The following is a 13,402-nucleotide window of genomic DNA, read 5'->3' as shown; positions in this document are numbered from 1 at the left end:
GGTACAGATGAGTAAACTGAGGCTCAGAGAAGCTGTTAGGTCATGTGGAGAGAAAACAGGAGAGTTGGGGCTCGGGTCCTGGGCCATAGCCCCAAAAGTGTGGTCTCCTCACTGCTTCAATCACCAAATGCTCTCTGGGCCTCGGTTTTCTCATCTGTAAAGTGGGTTTAATTGCAAAATCCAACTGGAAAGGCTGTGATGATGAACATATCAGAGCAGGCATGGAAGACCCCACTGTGGGATGGGGCAGAGCAGGAGGGCCTGCAGAGGAAGGAAGGATGTCGAGTGAGTTGGAGGTCGCCGTGGGGACAGCAGGGGGACAACGTTTCCCATGGCCACGCTCTCGAACCTTTCTCCCACCTGGAGCAGTTGGAGCTGCCTCTGGCACCCCCTGCCTGAAAACTCATATCCACAGCCGTCACCCCCAGCATCTCCCCAGTCACCTTGTGCCCCCTGTCCCCTCCCAGAGAACAGCGCAGCCTCTGTGTCTAGGCGTGAGGTTTGCCAGCGTTGCCCAGAGACGACTGGGTAGCAGGCGACTCCCGCCCTCTGCATGCAGACCCCGGCCCGCCCAGCCTCCAGGACCCCCTCACCAGGACAATGGACAGGCCAGGGGAGGAGGGGGACAGGCAGGGCTCGGGGCCTTGGGGAGCCTGGGAACGAGGCGGCTCTGAGTTGGCGTGCAGAGAGGGGGCTCCGAGAGGGGGCTCCGAGAGGGCAGGGGGCAGGGCCGGGGGAACTTAGAGAAGGGGGCTCCGGGACGGGAGGGGGACATGGGGACTTAGAGAAGGGGCTCAGAAGGGAGGGGGTGCACAAAGGGAGAAGGTTCTTGGGGAGGGGAGGCAGCTGAGCCTCCTCCCCCACAGTGGCTCCAGAAGCGAGACCACCCCCTCCCCGTGGCACGGGCTCGCGCCGCAACAGGTGTGGGGGGTTCTGAAGGCAGCACTAAGAGATGCAAAATCCCTTTCGGAAGTAAAGTGACACAGGCCTGCACCGCTCTAAATACAGACACAGCTGACTGGCGGTGGGGAGGTCAGAGGGAGCCAGGAGGGCCCGAGGAGAGGGAGGGAGGTAGAGCATGGGATAGGGGCGACCCCGAGCCCTGGGGACGCACGCGGTCAGGTTTCTGGATGGTCAGAAACCCGGTGACTTGATACACTCCTGACCCTGTGTCCTGGGGCCCCAGGGGAGGACAGAACTTAGGCGGCCCCCTCTGCCCCACTCAGCCTCCTTGAGCCCTGTTCCCGCCCCTCGAAGAGCCCCCCTCCCCTCTCCACGCCCCTCCCCAACCTCAGCTTCCTCTCCTCTCAACCCCGCCCCACTCAGCCCTGCCCCACAACTCCCCCCGCCTCCGAGCCCCGCCCCTCTCCTCTCAGCCCCACCCATTTTCTCTCAGCCCTGCCCCTTCCCGCCTCGCCCCTTCTTCTCAGCCCCGCCCCTTTCCTCTCAGCTTTACCACTTTCAGCCCCTCCCCTCTCTCAACCCCGTCCTCTCTCGGCCCCCTCTCTTCTCTCAGCCCCTCTCGTCTCTCAGCCCCCTCTCCTCCCTCACCCCTCCCCTCTGAACGTCTCCCCCTCTCGGCCCCTTCTCCTCCCTCACCCCTCCCCTTTAAGCCCCTCCCCTCTCTCAGCCCCCTCTCCTTCCTAGCCCCCTCCTCTCTCAGCCCCGCCCCTCTCTCAGCTCCTCCCCTTGCGGGGCGCACCCCGACTGTCAGCTTCTTCTGGGGCTGTCCATTCTGGGCCAGGAAGAATAGAAACGTGACCCTTTGGTCCATGGTGGCCTCCCTGGCCCTTCCTCATCTGAGCAACAAAGCTCTCCAGGTTCGACCATTCAGGGGCGCCCCGCGCAGTTCCAGCCCCTTCTGCAGGGACTCCCCCTACAGAGACCTCCTGCCCGGCACACCAGTCCCGGGCTGGGCTCCCCTGAGCACAGACCCTGCCAGAAGGACCGCCCTCCATGAAGACCCTTTCAGATCCCAGCGTGGACCTCAGCACCTGATTCCTCATCCTTGAGCTGGGGTTCCCCCAGCGTGGAAGTGCGCGATGGGCAGAAATTCTGACTTCATCCCTTCATCCTTTCATTCGTATATAGAGCGTCTAGTACCTACAGTCGCGAACTCTGCAAACCTGTGCTAGGGGCCAGGGATACAGGGATACGTGACCCCGACAGAGCCAGCCTCACCCCCAGTGCGGTTCGCAGTTCAGTGGGGGAGGTGGTCATTGCGGTGAGGGGGGTCAGAGGGCCTAGCTGGGGGGCGCACGGGAGTTTATGGTGGCTCCCTGAAGGCTTTCCTCAGGACGTGTGGTCTAACCTGAGGGCTAAAGAAATCCATTAGCTGCCGGGCACGGTGGCTCACGCCGGTAATCCCAGCACTTTAGGAGGCCGAGGCCGGCGGATCACAAGGTCAGGAGTTCGAGACCAGCCTGGCCAACATGGTGAACCCTCGTCTCTACTAAAAATACAAAAATTACCCGGGCTTGGTGGCGGGCGCCTGTAATCCCAGCTACTCGGGAGGCTGAGGCAGGAGAATCGCTTGAACCCGGGAGGTGGAGGTTGCAGTGAGCCAGGATCGCACCACCACACTCCAGCCTAAGACAGAGCGAGACTCCGTCTCAAAAAAAAAAAAAAAAAAAAAAAAAAAAATCCATTGGCGGGGCAGGCTCACGCCTGTGCTCCGGGCAGAGGAAAGAGCCAGTGCAAAGGCCCTGAGTCAGGACCAAGAGCCCTGGCTGGCAATCCCAGCTTAGCCATTTTCTTGCTGTTTGTCCAGGACAAGTGGCCAGTGCTTTCTGAGCCTGATCTCCACATCTGTAAAGGGGACTCCTGACATATTACTCAACTAAAGGGTTCAGGAGGGCACCTGGCATATAGTAGGTGTTGAATAATATTTTTCAAAAGTGGATGAAGGAATTGAGAGGCCTTAGAGAATGCGAAAGAGGAGGCGCTTGGCTCCCATCTGGAGGTGGGTGGGTTGGAGCAGCTCCTGGCCAAGGCCCCCTCTCCCCCCAGGCCCCTCCTCCCTGGCCCGTCAGTCCCCTGCCAGCTGTCTCTCCAAGTGTGCGCCAGCCCGACAGGAGCAGGCGCCTGTTCCGGAACGCCTGATGCCTTGCTTCCCAGGGATTTTAGAGGGACAGGTCCGCGGAAGTTCAGCTGCCACACAGGCTTAACCCTGGAGCCTGGGCGCCGGGTCCTCAGAGGCCCGACGCCATCCCTCTTGACCCCATAGAGAGCCCGGGCACTGCTCCCAGCCTTCACTGGAAAGACCTTGCTTCAACTCCGAGCTCTGGCCTTGCCCGGCTGTGTGGCCTTGGGAAATTTAGCCAACATCTCTGGTCATCTCCACCAATAATAATACTTACAAGATGACGTGGTGGCTCAGGCCTGTAATTCTTTGTAAATTTTTTTTACAAATTACAAAGAATTCGTGAATTCTTTGTAATTCTGTAAAACTTTGGGAGGCAAGGCAGGAGGATCACATGAGGCCAGGAGTTCCAGATCAGCCTGGGAAACATGACGAAACCCTGTCTCTACAAAAATAAAATAAAATAAAATAAAAATTTTAGCCAGACATGATGACACGTGCTTGTAGTCCCAGCTACTCAAGAGGCTGACACTGGAGGTTGGTTTAAACCCAGGAGTTTGAGGCTGCAGAAAGCCATGATTGTGCCACTGCACTCCAGCCTGGGCGACAGGAGACCCTGTTTCAAAAAAAAAATTAGACCAGGTGTGGTGGCTCATGCCTGTAATCCCAGCACTTTGGGAGGCTGAGGAGGGTGGATCACCTGAGGTCAGGAGTTCGAGACGAGCCTGGCCAACATGGCGAAACCCTGTCTCTACTAAAAATACAAAAATTAGCCAGGCATGGTTGTGCGTGACTGTAATCCCAGCTATTCGAGAGGCTGAGGCAGGAGAATTGCTTGAACCTGGGAGACAGAGGTTGCAGTGAGCCGAGATCACGCCACTGCACTCCAGCCTGGGTGACAAGAGCAAAACTCCATCTCAAAAAGAAAAAATAAAAAAAGTCTTTTCATGAATAAACTCTATTATTGTAACAGCTCTCTGTGTTCCCAAGTATTACTGACCCCATTTCACGGATGTGAAAACTAAGGTATGAAGACAGAGGTTACCCGATTTACAGCACAAAATAATCCAATCAATAATAATCACAATCTCTGGGGGTGGTGGCTCATGCCTGTAATCCCAACACTTTGGGAGGCTGAGGCAGGTGGATTACTTAAGGTCAAGAGTTCGAGACCCGCCTGGCCAACATGGCAAAACCCGTCTCTACTAAAAATACAAAAATTAGCTGGGTGTGGTGGTGTGCACCTGTAGTTTCAGCTACTTGGGAGGCTGAGGCATAAGAATCACTTCAACCCGGGAAGCAGAGTTTGTAGTGAGCCGAGATTGCACCACTGCACTCCAGCCTGGCAACAGAGTGAGACTCCGTTTCAAAAAAAAAAAAAACTAGCCAAGCGTGGTGGCCGGCACCTGTAATCCCAGCTACTTGGGAGGTTGAGGCAGGAGAATCGCTTGAACCCGGGAAATGGAGGCTGCAGTGAGCTGAAATTGCCCCGCTGTGCTCCACCCTATCTCAAAAATAAATTAAATTGTCAATTAAAATGAAATAAAATTAAAAATTCAATTCCTCACTTGCTGAAGTTACCGTTTTTTGTTTGTGTGTTTGAGACACGGTCTCTCTCTGTCACCCAGCCTGGAGTGCAGTGGTGCAATCATAGCTCACTGCAGCCTCGACCTCCTGGGCTCAAGCGATCCTCCCACCTTAGCCTCCAAGTAGCTAGGACTACAGACCCACACCACCACGCCCAGCTAATTTTTATTTTTTTTTTGGTAGAGACAGCGTCTCGCTATGTTGCCCAGGCTGGTCTCAAACTCCTGGGCTCAAGCCATCCCCCAACCCACCTCGGCCTCTGAAAGTGCTGGAATTACAGCCGTGAGCCACTGCACTCAGCCTCAAGTCACCGTGTAAGCGCTGAATAGCCACATGGCTGCTGACTACCGTGTTAGCACAGATTTCAAACGCCTCTTTCACTGCAGGAAGTTCTGTTGGAACCTTGCTGTGGGAGCATGTGCTTGTCTGTGACTTGGCCATGTGATGAGAGCTCAGGCCCTGCGAAGTTACAGTTAACTTGATCATTTCTCTCTGTCTGGTAGAAAAGAGAACCCCAACTAGGGCTTTACTGAAATATAGACCATTAATTCGTTTGTATCTAGCCTGATCTTAATCTAACATTCCACCTTAAAAAAAAAAAAAATCTCGGGCTGGGCGCGGTGGCTCATGCCTGTAATCCCGGCACTTTGGGAGACTGAGGTGGGCAGATTACCTGAGGTCAGGAGTTCGAGATCAGCCTGGCTAACATGGAAACCCCATCTCTACTAAATATACAAAATTAGTTGGGCGTGGTGGCGCACGCCTGTAATCCCAGCACTTTAGGAGGCTGAGGTGGGCAGATCACCTGAGGTCAGGAGTTCCAGACCAGCCTGGCCAACACGGTGAAACCCCATCTCTAATAAAAATACAAAAAATTAGCCAGGCATGGTGGTGGGTGCCTGTAATCCCAGCTACTTGGGAGGCTGAGGCAGGAGAATTGCTTGAACCAGGGAGGCGGAGGTTGCAGTGAGCTGAGACCGCGCCATTGCACTCCAGCCTGGCAACAAGAGTAAAACTCCATCTCAAAAAAAAAAAAAAAAAAAAAAAAAAATCTCCGTAGATACCTAGTTCCTCAAATACTCTTAGAACCAGCCTCAACATTTTATTGGTTCCCAGAGTAATGAGCTAATGAATCATGGACATGTGCTTACTTGACGTTTGGGTGACTCAAGTTTTCAGCATTTCTTTTCTTTCTTTCTTTATTTTTAGAGACGGGGCCTTGCTCTGTTGCCCAGGCTAGAATGCAGTGGTGCAATCATAGCTCACTGCAACCTCCAATTCCTGGGCTCAAGCAAGCCTCCTGCCTCAGCCTCCCGAGTAGCTGGGACTAAAAGCAAGCACCACCATGCCTTGTTAATTGTTTTCAATTTTTTTTTTTGTAGAGATGGGGGTCTTGCTATGTTGCCCAGTCTCAACTTTTTGAGAACTGTATATGTCTTTTTTTTTTTTTTAAGTTTCTCTTCTCTTTAACTGAACTGAACCTGGAAGAGACATGTAAATCCCCATTTTGCAAACAGGGAAACTGAGGCCAGCTCCTTGCCTCCCCCCATCCCAGACCCCCTCCAAGCTCAGGGGTCCAGTTGTTGCATACCTAGCTCTCCTCATGTGAGGACCCACCCTCCCACCGCCCGCCCAACTTCTAGAAACAACTCTGAGAACCTGTCTTTCTCCTGCTGCAGCCAAGAACCAGGTCAGCCCAACGCTGGGACATCAAAGGGAATCTATAAATACAGCTGCAGGAGGAAAAATAGACACTTTCCTGGCCCCTCCCAGTCTTCCTTCTCTCCCACTCCAGATCTTTCCTGGCTGGGTTCCCACCCCAGGAGCTGGGCTGAAGCCCTCAACCCCAGGGACCCCTTACAGGGAGGCAGTGGAGGGGAACAGCTGATGGCACCCCAGTTTTCCTCAAGAAACTCAACCTCCTCTGCCCTCTCCTCCCCTACCAGGCAGCTGAGAAAAGAGGGATATGGCTGGGTCTTTCCTCTGCAGACGTGGTTCTGACCAGAGGTGCGCATTACCAGCTTGTCAAAATCTTCAGTCCCCAGAACCAGGGAATCTTCTTTCCATCTCCTGGGGAACGTGTAGGGCTTCTGCCCTGTGCTGGGCTCTGGGAAGCTGGCAGGAACAAGGCTGACTTAGTTGGGGCAGTCAAGGAGAGCTTCCTGGAGGAGATGATATGAGCTGAGCCCAAAGGATGATGGGAATGATTGGAGAGGGTGAAGAACAGGTGGCGAGGGGGATGGAAGGGAAAGAGTTTGGAGTCCTCCTTCATTCTTCGCTCTTCATATGTATATATTTCCTCCCCATCTGGCCCCTACTCCTCCTTCAGGTCTCAGCTCAATGTCACCTCCTCAGAGAGGCCCTCCCTGATGCCCCCAGAGAATCGCTGCCCTTCATTTTCTCTTTTTAAATTTTCCTTTTTTTTTTTTTTTTTTTTTTTGAGACAGGGTCTCGCTCTGTCATCCAGGCTGGAGTGCAGTGGTGTCACTACAGCTCACTGCAGCCTCAACCGCCCTGGCTCAAGCAATCCTCCTGCCTCAGCTTCCTGAGCGGCGGGTACCACAGGCACATGCCACCGTGCCTGGCAATTTTGTTTTATTTTTTATTTTATTTTATTTTTGAGACGGAGTCTCACTGTTGCCCAGGCTGGAGTGCAGTGGCATGACCTTGGCTCACTGCAACCTCCATATCCCGGGTTCAAATGATTCTCCTGCCTCAGTCTCCCAAGTAGCTGGGATTACAGGTGCATGCCATCATGCCTGGCTAATTTTTTGTATTTTTAATAGAGTCGGGGTTTTGCCATGTTGGCCAGGCTGGTCTCGAACTCCTGACCTCAGGTGATCCACCCGCCTTGGCCTCCCTAAGTGCTGGGATAACAGGCGTGAGCCACCGCACCTGGCCTCCTTCATTTCTTTTCTTCCTGGTCCTTTTAATAATCTGAAATCATTTTAGCCAATTACTTGTTTCCTCATTATCTATCTGCAAATGCCTGGAGAGGGCAGAGACCCTGCCCACCTAGATTATCTCCCTCTCTCTGTCTAGAACTCACCTCCACGGTTTTCCCACCTGTAAAGCAGGGTGGAAGTGTGACAAGTCGCTTCCATGGAGAAGCTGCTGGCCTCATTTGTCATTAAAGTTACTATTTTCCTTGCAAACGGCTTGCCTGGTTCTGTAGACTCTTGTAATCGATATGCTAATTGATGCAGATTTTATGTAAATGATACGGATGTTTATTTCTCCCTAGAAATTCCCCACTGGCCTTGGGGATCCCCGAAGAAGCTGGGGAGGGGGTAGAGCTGTCTCAGCCCAGGTTCCTTGGGGACCCACCCACACTTAGGCGGGTGAGGGTTGAGGAGCATCTGGAACTTCCCCTACCCCCTCCTCCTTCCTGGCCTCCAGGCTTTGCCCAAAGATGAGCAAATCTCTAGACCCTAGGGTGGGGACGGGGATGGGGGGATAGAAAACTGGAGACCCAGGGGAAAGACTGAGACAGAGACAGTGAGAGAGCAAGATTGAGAGATGAGGAAGCAGGCGGTGAGATGGACCTAGAGACGGAGACGAAAGGAGAGAGGCCTGGAGGGGTGAGGTGAGAGGGCAAGGCAGGTTCCCCCTGCAGTCGCAGAGCAGGCTGGGGACGGACTGCAGAGGGACCTGTCCCCCACCATGCTTTTGGAGTAGAGGAGCGACCTTCCCATCTCCATCCTGGATACAGCCTTTGGAATCTTCTGGAAGGGAAAACTAAGTCCAGATAAGGGAGGGCCACCAGCCTCACCATCATTGCAGGGCAGGGGCAGGGAGGCTTCCCTGACAATCTCCTGAACCTTACCAGACACTTATTGAGTGCCTACTGTATGCCAACTCTATGTTGGGCAGTGCTGGACATCACCTTGGCCTGGACAGTTCTGGGCCCAGTCCTTGGGCTCCCAGTCGGGTGTGTGGGATTCAAACTGAGACATTTACCTTGGGAATGAAGGAGGACGGGTTGACCAGGTCAACCTGGGGGGAGAGGGAGGCAGAAGGCCAGGAGGAGAGAACAGCCCGTGCAAAGGCCCTGAGGCAGGGTAGAGCTTGGCGCCCTAGAGGAGCTGAATTAATTCCAAAAGCCCCCTTACCTGCCTGCCCTCCCCTCCTCCCATTCCTCACTCTGTTCCAGCCACACGGGCCTCCTCACTGTTCCTCCAACATGCCAGGCACGGTCCTGCCCCAGGACCTTTGCACAGGGCTGTGCCTGCCCACCTACTACACTCTTTCCCTAGGTACCTGTATGATTTTTTATTTATTTATTGAGACAGCTCTGTTGCCCAGGCTGGCAATAAGATTTTAGACATATGATCTCTGCTCACTGCAACCTCCGCCTCCCAGGTTCAAGCGATTCTCCTGCCTCAGCCTCCTGAGTAGCTGGGATTACAGGTGTGTGCCATGACGCCTGGCTAATTTTTGTATTTTTAGTAGAGACAGGGTTTTACCATGTTGGCCAGGCTGGCCTTGAACTCCTGACCTCAAGTGATCTGCCCGCCTCAGGTTCCCAAAGTGTTGGGATTATAGGCATGAGCCACTTTGCCCAGCCACTGCATGATTTTCTACCCCCTCTTCTTCAAGTCTCTGCTCACATATCACCTCCTCAGTGAAGCCTTCCCTGACTACCTGTTTAAAATCTTTCTGCTAGGCCAGGCGTGGTGGCTCATGCCTGTAATCCCAGCACTCTGGGGAGGCTGAGGTGGGAGGATCCCTTGAGCCTGGGAGTTGGAGGCTGCAGTGAGCTATGATCAGGCCACCACGCTCCAGCCCAGGGCCACAGAGTGAGACCGTATCTCTAAAAACTAAAATAAAATGAGTGAATCCTCTCCTCTGATCTCTGAACCCTGCCAAGATGAGGGTCCATTTGTGTCTTGCTCAACCACTGTGTCCCCAGCACTGCCTAGTAGAGCCTGGTACACAGTAGGTGCTCAATAAAGTTAGCTGAAAAATAGGCCAGCAAGGGGCAAGACCCCTGAGGCTCAGTTCTGCTTCCTGAAGGTGTCGGAGGTTTTGTAGCGGACTCTGAGCAGGCCCCTGGTGGGGAGGGAAGGGTGTGATCTGAGCTCGACACCCTTGATGGCCTCTCTGCACACTGTCAGTGTCACCTGTGTGGCTGGCCTTAGTGGCAATGACGAACTGCCACTAGCTGAGGTCATTCACACACACACCCTCCACCGTCACTGCCTGTTTCTGCTGTTGCTATTATTTTTATTTATGTATTTATTTATTTTTGAGGCAGAGTCTCATTCTGCTGCCCAGGCCGGAATGCAATGGCGTGATCTTGACTCACTGCAATCTCTGCCTCCTGGATTGAAGTGATTCTCCTACTTCTGCCTCCCAAGTAGCTGGGATTACAGGCACCTGCCACCATGTCTGGCTAATTTTTTTTTTTTTTTTTTGAGACGGAGTCTCTCGGCTCACTGCAACCTCCACCTCCCGGGTTCAAGTGATTCTCCTGCCTCAGCCTCCCGAGTACCTGGGATTACAGGCTCCCACCACCACACCCGGCTAATTTTTGTATTTTTAGTATAGACGGGGTTTCGCCATGTTGGCCAGGCTGGTCTCGAACTCCTGACCTCAGGTGATCCGCCTGCCTCGGCCTCCCAAAGTGCTGGGATTACAGGCGTGAGCCACCACGCCCAGCCATATTGTATTTTTTAATACATTTTTTTTCTGTGCTTGGATCTTGCCACCCTTTCTGCATACCAGTTCTGGTTTTCTTTCTATCTTTAAAGAAAAAATGTGGGCCAGGCGCGGTGGCTCACTCCTGTAATCCCAGCACTTTGGGAGGCTGAGGGGGGCGGATCACGAGGTCAAGAGATCGAGACTCTCCTGGCTAACACGGTGAAACCCTGTCTCCACTAAAAATACAAAAAATTAGCCAGGCGCAGTGGCGGGCGCCTGTAGTCCCAGCTACTCAGGAGGCTGAGGCAGGAGAATGGCGTGAACCCGGGAGGTGGAGCTTGCAGTGAGCCGAGATCGCACCACTGCACTCCAGCCTGGGCAACAGAGCGAGACTCCGTCTCAAAAAAGAAGAAAGAAAAAATGTGGTAAAACACACATCACAGAAAAATCAGCATTTTAACAATTTCTAAGTGCACGGTTCAGCGGCATTAAGCACATTCACGTGGTTGTGCAACCATCACCGCCATCCTCTCCGGAACTTTCTCCTTTTCCCAATCTGAAACTGTCCCCAAGAAACACTCACTCCCCACCCACTCCCCAGTCCCTGGCACTCCCCATCTACTTTCTGTCTCTATGAATCTGATGACTCCAGGGGCCTTCTAGGAGTGGAACCACACTGGATTTGGCCTTCTGCGTCTGGCTTACTTCACTGAGTGTGACATCCTCAAGATGCATCCACATCTGAAGCCTGTGATGGCTGAATCATATTTCACCGTGTCCATGGACCCCCTTATGTTGATCCATGTATCTGCTCATTGGCAGTTGGTTTGCTTCTGCCCTTTCGCTGCTGTGAACACGGGTGCCAGGATCTGTTCTGGTCATCTGTTTTTATTTCTCTTTTGACAATGCCCTACACAACTGTAACGGCATCAAAGCTCCTTCCCACAGCTTCCAAGAGAGGATGAAGATTAGGAAAAATCACCAAGAGGAAGAAACAAGAATCTCAGGACCTCCCATGGAGAAGACTACTTATCTTTATTAAGCACCAACTATGTGACAGGCTCCAGCATTTTTTTTTTTTTAATGGGGGGACAGAGTCTCGCTCTATCACCCAGGCTGGAGTACAACGGAATGATCTCGGCTCAGTGCAACATCTGCCTCCCAGGTTCAAGCCATTCTCGTGCCTCAGCCTCCCAAGTAGATGGGATTACAGGCACGCACCACCACGTCCAGCTAATTTTTATATATTTTTTAGTAGAGACAGGGTTTCACCATGTTGGCCAGGCTGGTCTCAAACTCCTGACCTCAGGCGATCCACCCACCTCAGCCTCCCAAAGTGCTGGGATTACAGGCATGAGCCATGGCGTCCGTCCTAGGCCCCGGCATCTTTTGGAATGTTCTCATGTTAAACAACTTGTTCACAGCTGGTGAGTGGTAAAGCTGGGGGATGGACGCCAGTGTGTGAGCTGCAGAGATCACATCCAGTCCACTGTCTGCTTGCTTGCCTCTCATGACAGGCAGCTCACTACCCCATCACTGATTTTAGAGAAAAGAAAACAGTGGGTGGAAAAAAGCCATCCTCTCCAACTTGGGATGATCAGGGAAGGCCTCTCAGAGAAGGGAACATTGGTGGGGAACAGCTTCCAGGCAGTGGGAACAGCAAGTGCCAAGGCCCCGAGGCAGGAGTGAGCTGGGTGTGCTCACTAGGCTGGAATGGGAAGCCTAGGGGAAGGGAGATCTAGGGGAAGGGAGATTTATTTTTTATTTTTTTATTTTTTGAGATAGAGTCTTGCTTTGTTTCCCAGGCTGGATTGCAGTGGCACGATCATCTCGGCTCACTGAAACCTCCGTCTCCCGGGTTCAAGGGATTCTCTTGCCTCAGCCTCCCGCGTAGTTGGAATTACAGGCATGCACCACCACACCCGGCTGATTTTTTGTGTTTTTAGTAGAGATGAGGTTTTGCTGTTACCCTGGCTGGTCTCGAATTCCTGAGCTCGGGCAATCCGCCCTCCTTGGCCTCCCAAAGTGCTAGGATTACAGGCATGAGCCACCGCACCAGGCCAGAGGGGAGATTTTGAAAGCGGAGAATGTGACACCTGCCCCTGCCCAAATGACACTCACCTCCCATGCCTCAGTTTCCTATCTATACCCAAGGACAGACCCCAGGGAGGTTGAAGGTCCCTGGACACCCTCGCTCCACCCACAAATTCCTTGTTTTGGAGACCAGGATGCCACTGCCTCATTTGTCACTACATCATATGCAGATGATGCCTTGGGGGAGGGGGTTCTGGGCCAACCCAGGACACACATGGGCCTTTCTGGGGGATTTCTCAGTTTCTGAGAAGGAGGAAGCCTTGTAATTGCTCTAATTTCAATTTATAAATCAGGCGCAGGTCCTGCTGCTTCCGTCTCTAATTTAATGTTTCCTGCGTGCAGGCATGGTGCTGTTAGCTCCAGCCAGACACACAGCCTGAACCTCGGGCCCAGGGTCTGAGGGGCTGCAGAGGGGGTCTCAGACACAGTGGGGACCACTGCCTCCCTGGCTGAAGGTCTCCTGCGCACCCGGAGCTTGCATATATAACCCCTCTCTCAATGAGAGGGAAGCAGCGAGGTGTAGGGAACTCAGGCTGACCATGGGACCAGGCGTCCTGGGTTCTGGGTTGGAGTCCTTGTCTCCATTCGAAATGCGCAAAGCACCTGGAGCTGTGCAGTGCACACAGTAGGTGCTTAATAAGTGCTTCCGACATTATTATTTCCCTGGATACCCCTGCTGCATACTGGGGAGGTGGTCACCATTATGTCCTGTTTTGCTAAAGAGAAAAATAAGTGACTCTGGTCTCACTCTCTGATCAATGGGCCTCAGTTTCCCCTTTGATACAATGAAGGCAAGCCCTGTTGAAATCTCAGACTCCCACTCATTCACTGCTTCATTCGTTCATTCATTCACCACATGTGTTGAGTGCTTACTGTGTGCTTGGCTCTGTTTTAAGCCTCGTGACACAGTGGAGTCCTGGACAGACCTGGGAACGTGACTGTCTTGGGGAGGGATTGGAAGAGAAACGAGTAAATGCATAACAGAAAGTCCTATTG

The sequence above is a fragment of the Pan troglodytes genome, chromosome 20, assembly GCF_028858775.2.
Source record: "Pan troglodytes isolate AG18354 chromosome 20, NHGRI_mPanTro3-v2.0_pri, whole genome shotgun sequence".
Lineage (NCBI taxonomy): Eukaryota > Metazoa > Chordata > Mammalia > Primates > Hominidae > Pan > Pan troglodytes.
The sequence above is the reverse complement of the archived record's forward strand: the minus strand, read 5'-3'. Positions refer to the sequence as shown.